Here is a 6,419-nt window from a genome sequence, read left to right as displayed (position 1 = left end):
AGAAGGGAGGAAAGCTGAAGAACCTGAAGGAGAAAAGAAGCAAATGGAGAAGGAAGAGGCGGCAAAATCATCAGAGGAGGGGGAGCAAGGAAGATTCACAGAGAACTATGTGGGGAAGAGAAGCAGGAAGCCAAGAAACTTTTCTCGTGGAATCTGCCTGGAGGAAAGCAAATGGGAAGAGAAGATCGCCAAATCCTGAGTCACCAAGCTCCTGTCCTAGAACCTAGGGACACCCACCTAGCCTTACCCGGCCTTTTCCCTCACCCTTGGGTGGCCTCTACCCAAGAGAATCCTGAGTCCTATCGGGGGGAGTTTTCAGATCAAGTTGGACACTTCGAGTTGGGTCCAGTTGTGTCCTGCCCAGGCCTATTCACCCTCTCTGATGCTCCTCCATGAAATTGCCCCCACCCTCCAGCCCCAAGCATGCTGGCTTCCCCTCCCCCACTCCACCCAAGGTCTTGGCTGAAACAACCATTTCTCATTCCCTGACCTGCCACCTCCAGACCTTTACGCCCGCCTTTCTCTCAGCCAGCAATGCCTGCTTCCCCCACTCTTGGCCCAGTTCAGTGGTTTCCAACCAGGCTTCACCTGGAAGCCTTTCAAATATGGGGAGACCTCTCACAACCAGATTTTAAGCCACTTGGTCTGTGGCCAAGCAGAAATTTTATTCTCTGAATTCTCCAGGTAGTTTAATACATGGCAGGAGTTGAGAACTCCTTTGTGTCCTCCCTTAAGCCTTCTTGGCCCTGGGCCAAGGCCAGAGTCAAGGCACAAGCCACCCGCTGTGTGGTAGGTATCTGGAGAATCTCATCAGACCTGAGGAGGGTCACTCCAAGGGGCTCCTCCTTACATTCTGGCCAAACCCACAGCTTCTCCCGAGCAGCCCTCCCAGACAGAACCCTGGACTCACAGGCTCAGGAAAGGCATCAGCAAGTTCTACCAGGACCAGGGTGGGCGGCAGAACTTGATGGCCCTGGAGCTCAAGACAGCCCAGCTGGGATCCCTGCCCAAGCAGAGGAGGGGACAGAGCCAAGCAGGAGAGCGCTGCCTTGGGGAGGGTCCAGGCTGTGCCTAGGAGGTGGCTTTGGGAGTCCAGACCATACCCCAGGACTCAGAACTGGACAAGGTGGGGTGGGAAAAAGGATTCAGCAACCACCCAAGCTACCTAGAATGGGGAGCAACCAGGTGCCGGAGAGGAAATGCCAGGCAGCTGGCCAGGCAGCCCCAGGAGGTGGTGCAGCAGCAGGTGGTGCAGCAGGAGGTGGTCCCCCATCTTACCGGTACCACGGCCCTGGCCTAGCCCACCGGGTTCCCTGCTCTCCCGACAGGGGTGACCTCCACCCCCATGGTGGGCACCTCTAGCACCCCAAGCATCCTGCTCCCTGCAGAATTCTCAGAGTGCAACACTGGCATCCAGCACAGACAAGCCTCAGTCATCTTGCGTTGCCTGAAATAAGACAATGACACTGCAGTGACTGAGCCTGTGGGCAGCTACCGATCTAGGAGTGGCCTAAACACTGGAATTTTAAGAGCCTCACTCTGGCCCTAACACCTCTCCCAACATCCCATCATTAGAACTGCCCTCCTTGGGTTTCAGCACTGCTGATGTTCTCAGAAACAGATACATTAGATTGTGTTTTACAAAAATAATAATGCTCATTATAAACAACAACAACAACATCCCACCTCCTTTTAAAATGCCAACCCCTCCCTACCTGGGGGTGGGACAGTGGCTCCCTCCCTAATGTGCCAGGGCAGGGATCCAGCTCCCAGGCATGTGGGGTGGGGCACAGGTGGGTTGAGGGAAGGAAGTGATGAATGAGCTATTTCTACAAGCTGGGTCTTGTGCCCCCCAGCTGAGTGTGTGAGGAGTGTCCTTCCCTGTTCACCCCAAATTCCCAGTGCCCTTCAGCTACAGAGAAACCCCCATCCCAGCAGTGATGGCTGAGCAGATTCAATCACCTGGGGGAACTAGATTCCCTGGGGGCAGAGCAAATGCTACCCAGGATCTCCCACGGACATTTGGGTAGGGCCCCAAAACCAGCGGGAAGAAAGGTGGACAGGAGATACAGAGAGGGGGTGAATCAGGGCAGAGGAAGACAGACCCCCTGAGCCTGTAGGCACTGGGAATGGGCTGGAGAGATGCACAGGTTGAGAGAGGGAAGTGGCACGGTAGAGACAGAGAGGCCAAGAGGGAGGACAGGAAAGAAAAGGAAGCCATCTGGGGAAGGCATCTGAACTGGCTGTAAGCTCAACCCAGGCTCACCAGCAGCTGTGGGGGAGTGGCCTGGCCCCAGCCTCAGCAAGGACAAGAGGCATAAGGAGTGGGATGAGCTGGGACCAGAGGTCCAGGTCTGGAGACCTGGTCTGGTACGCCTGCCAGAGCACCCAAGGGATTTGAAAGATGGAAGAATAACCAGACACAGGACCAGACCTTTGAGGTTCCAGGTTCTGAGCACCAGAAGAGGATGCTGAAGGCTCCTGCCAGAGGCCAGAGCTGCAGGCCAACTGGCAGTGGAGGACTTGAGGGCTGGGCAGGCAGGTATAGGTAGCTCCTGGGGGAACCCAGGCTCTGACTCCCATCCACCCACATACACACCTTGGCTCCCCTAGAACCCCACTTCTGATCCTAGAAAGCCCTGATGCTGGGTGTGAGAGGGGGCTGCTATTTACCCGCAGGTGGCTGGGACCCAGCTCTCAGAAGTCAATCTCACCCACTGAGGCGCCAAAAGGCATGGAGAAGGTGGGTGGGGAGGGACTGAAAGGTTCTTGGAGAAAGAGTGGAATAGGCTTACTCCCTGGCAAAGTGGCAGGAGTTGGAAGGAATTGGAGACTTATGGTACTGAGCGAGGCAAGGGGGTTCTTTCCCTAACTCAGGGGGTTCCTTGAAGAAACTCTCTGGAAACCTAGTCCTAAGGGGCATCTGAGGGGAGCTGGGGTTGGTGGCCCCTTCCTGATGACCCTCTCCCCACTTCATCTGCTGTGAATGGAGAACCTGGACCACCACATGTCCGAGGAACTCCTAGTGGCAAAGTGTCACCCGACTCCAGCCCAGGACTCACCAGCTCTCTGTGCCCAGACCCGCTCATCCCCTAATGCCCAAGGCCACTAATTCCCGGGGACCTGCTGAGGCCAGAAGGGAGATTGATAGCGCAGATCGAGCTGGGCCTCGAGCTGACAGGGTCCTCCGGAACCCCGGAAGGGATGGATCAGTACCTAGGGTTTGTCTACACTCAGCCACCTCGGGACCAGAGCCACTGAAAAAGCAGTTTAGGTTATCGCCCCGCCCCCTATCGGCTGAGATCGCCCCACATCTCCCAAGCTAAGGTTCTTCAATCGCTTTACAAAAAGGGTAAGGGTGTGGGTGGGGGCAGAGAAGCAGAGGAAATTCTCGGGGTTCCTAGCGCCTTGGCCGGGTCCAGATGTGTCAGACGGCGGTTGGAGACTGGCGGTGAGGGTGAGGGCAGCAGGCATAGGCCAAGGGCCCTCTGGTCCCCGCTGCCGGGTGAGGAATCCCGGATCCACCCGGATCCTCGAAAATTCGCTCCAGGCAGACTCAGGACATCTGGAGCTCTGCGTCCCACTTACCCTCCTGGGCGGGAGGGTCCCGGCAGAGCCAAACAGCGTTCCAACCTGTCCGCAGGCGCGCACGCACGCGCGCACACACACACGCACACACACACACACACGCACACTCAACAAGACCGATCCTACACATCCCTGCCACGTGGCCATACAGAGCACTGGCGCTCCCAGCCTTCCTCAGCCGGGACTCAGAGGATGTAGTCCGGCAGGGCACGGGTGGGAGCCCAGTGGACTCGCTTCCTGGATGGGGAACTGGGCAGCCTAGGCAGTGTGCCCCAGGAGGGTTCAAGAGCCTGGGTTTAAGTGTCGCCCAGGCTCCTGGATCGGCTTGGTTAAGGTCTCTGCTGGGCCAGAGTGGGATATTGACGAGGAGCTCCAGCCCACCACCATCCCCAGCCTTATACACACGCACACCACAAACTCCGCCTCAGGGAGCAGAAGCCCTGCGTTCCTCACTGGATCCCCGCTCGCACAATCACGGAGGCCGTGATCCCATTTCCCAGGCCTGCAGAGTAGAGAGAGCCGGGACTTCTGCGGGACGCCAAATCCCTTACTGCCAAGAGAGAAGGAGAGGAAAGAAGAAAGGGCGCGGGAGGAAGACTGGGAACTCCCAAGAGTCAACTGGGGCTGGCCTGTAGCCCCCTCCCGTGCTCCCTGCCGGGCTATCCCCAGACAGGAAAGGGAAGGCGGCCCCAACATCCCAGGTCACGGTTCCACGGGACCCTGCGGGAGGCCACCGGCGTCTCTAGGGGAACGGGCTCCCCCGGAAGTGTGCGCATGCCCGGAAGCCCATCGACTGACTTTGGAAGAGGACGCCTGGACGTAGACCTGAGTTCCTGGCACGTAAGCCATCATTCATAAAATGAAAATTTAGAGGGGTGAAAACAAACAAAACCTGGTAGGGTTCAGCAGGTGCTGCTCTATTTTTCTTCGAACAGAAACCCGGGCCTCCCATGTGGTCGACGGAACAGCGAGGACTTGGGGGCCGGGGAGTTTCCAGCCGAATGTTTGCTTTCTGCTTAGAATTTTTCTACACCACACACGTCTTACTTGAATAATAAAAATAAACTTGAGAGAGCCAGAGAGGAAACACTGAAGTGCAGAGTGAAAATGACGGGCTGGATCAAGCGACCAGCGTCCTATGGGGCTGGGGTGGAGGGCGGGCGCCCTGGCCCATTGAGGCGGGGGGAGGTTCACAGAGGAGTTCGGCATCCCCTCCAGGCACCAGGCTCCGAGAGACCAAAAGCAAGTGCAGGGCTCACGGTGCCACGCGGCATGGGTCCTTCCAGCCGAGCTGGGTCCCTCTGGGTTACACTCCCTAGAGCCCTTCTGTAACTATAGCCCTCCTTTTTTCCCTCTGAGAGTTAGGGCGCCACAAATTCTCAGGCCCCGCAGCTGGTCCGCGCTGCTCGCACTCTGCACACCCTGCCCTACACCCTGGGCGCGATCCCGCCGCTCCCCTCCCCCACCCAAACTACCCTGCGGCCGTTTCCTTCCTTTCTCCCTCTCTCCCTCCCTCCCTCCCTCCCTTCCTTCCTTCCTTCCCTCCTTTCCATTAGTACGGACCAGCAGGCCTCCTCCCCTGCCCCCTTTACCCTCCCTTTTTCCCGTCCGCAACCCTGTGGGGAGGCGCCATTAGTCACCCAATTAAATAATTGGTGCGTCCCCCCCACTTCGCCTTCAGTTGGGGACATTTGAGATTGGACACATACACACGCTCAACCGCGCACATGCACACTGGACACCCACTAAGGCACTGACTCACACGCTCACTCATTTACCCGCTCCTCCGGCTCAGGGAGTCATGGAGGCTGCACCAGCAACGCACTTTGCCACCCCACAGCCACTGGCACCCGGCACAGCCATGGGCCCTTCCCCCAGACACTCTCGATCGGACCCTCGGACACACCGAAGCACCCTCGCTCGCTAGCATTCGGCGCAGAAAAGGGAAGCCAAGTCTGAAGCTATAGCGTTTTAGGGAAGGGCGTCACGGGCCCTCCCGCGCGCACACACAGGTTTGCACACACGTCTTCGCTGGGGTCTCTCAATCTTTCTTCCAAGCCCCTTTCTGAGTCAAAGGAAGGGAAATCCGGGCCTGGCCTCTCCAGGCGCTGTCCAAGGAGAAGCTCGACTCAGGAGAACGCTGGGATCCTCATAAAGTGCTTGGGACTCGGAGGGCCCAGGGACCCCACTGCTCAGCTTCAAAACCCAGCTCGGCTTCCAGCCGCGCTCACCTCCGCCCTTCCCCTCTCCCCAGCCCGGCGAAGCGGAACTGGGACCCGGGAAAACCTCCTCGGGGCCGGGAGTGGGGTGGGGGAGACAGGGAGATTTTCACCTTCTATCTCAGTCTGAGATCCCCCGTGTGAAGGCCTCAGAGCCGCAGGGGACCTGTGCGTTTGCAGCCTACCACAGTCTCGGCCTCACTCGACCCTCTCGGCTCCCGGACCCGGCTATCCGTCTGCAAATCTGTCTTCTCACCCCGGCGAGTGCGGGTCATTCCTTCAGTACCCATGCCTCACTGTCTCGGGGTATTTTTACCACAGTCTTGGCCTTGCCCTGCAAGGAGCGCCGGGAGGGGCCTGCCTTCTGTGTTCCTGAGTGTGGGCAGAGGTATGAGTCTGGAGGCGAGGGCGGCCACTGAACCCCAGGCCTGAGCCCCAGCCCCAGCCCCCCACCCCGCCAAGCGCCCGAGCAAGGCCAACTTCCGGTTTTCTGCTCGGTCTCGTAGGTGTCGCCTTCCTGGAACACTTGGGTTATTGATCCCGCTGAAAGAGCCGGAGTGCGGAGACAGCGCTTCCCTGGGGATGAAGGGAGTGGGGAGGAGAGTAGGCTGG

This window comes from Balaenoptera physalus, assembly GCF_965194825.1.
Source record: "Balaenoptera physalus genome assembly, chromosome: 15".
Classification (NCBI taxonomy): domain Eukaryota; kingdom Metazoa; phylum Chordata; class Mammalia; order Artiodactyla; family Balaenopteridae; genus Balaenoptera; species Balaenoptera physalus.
This window is presented reverse-complemented; position numbering follows the sequence as displayed.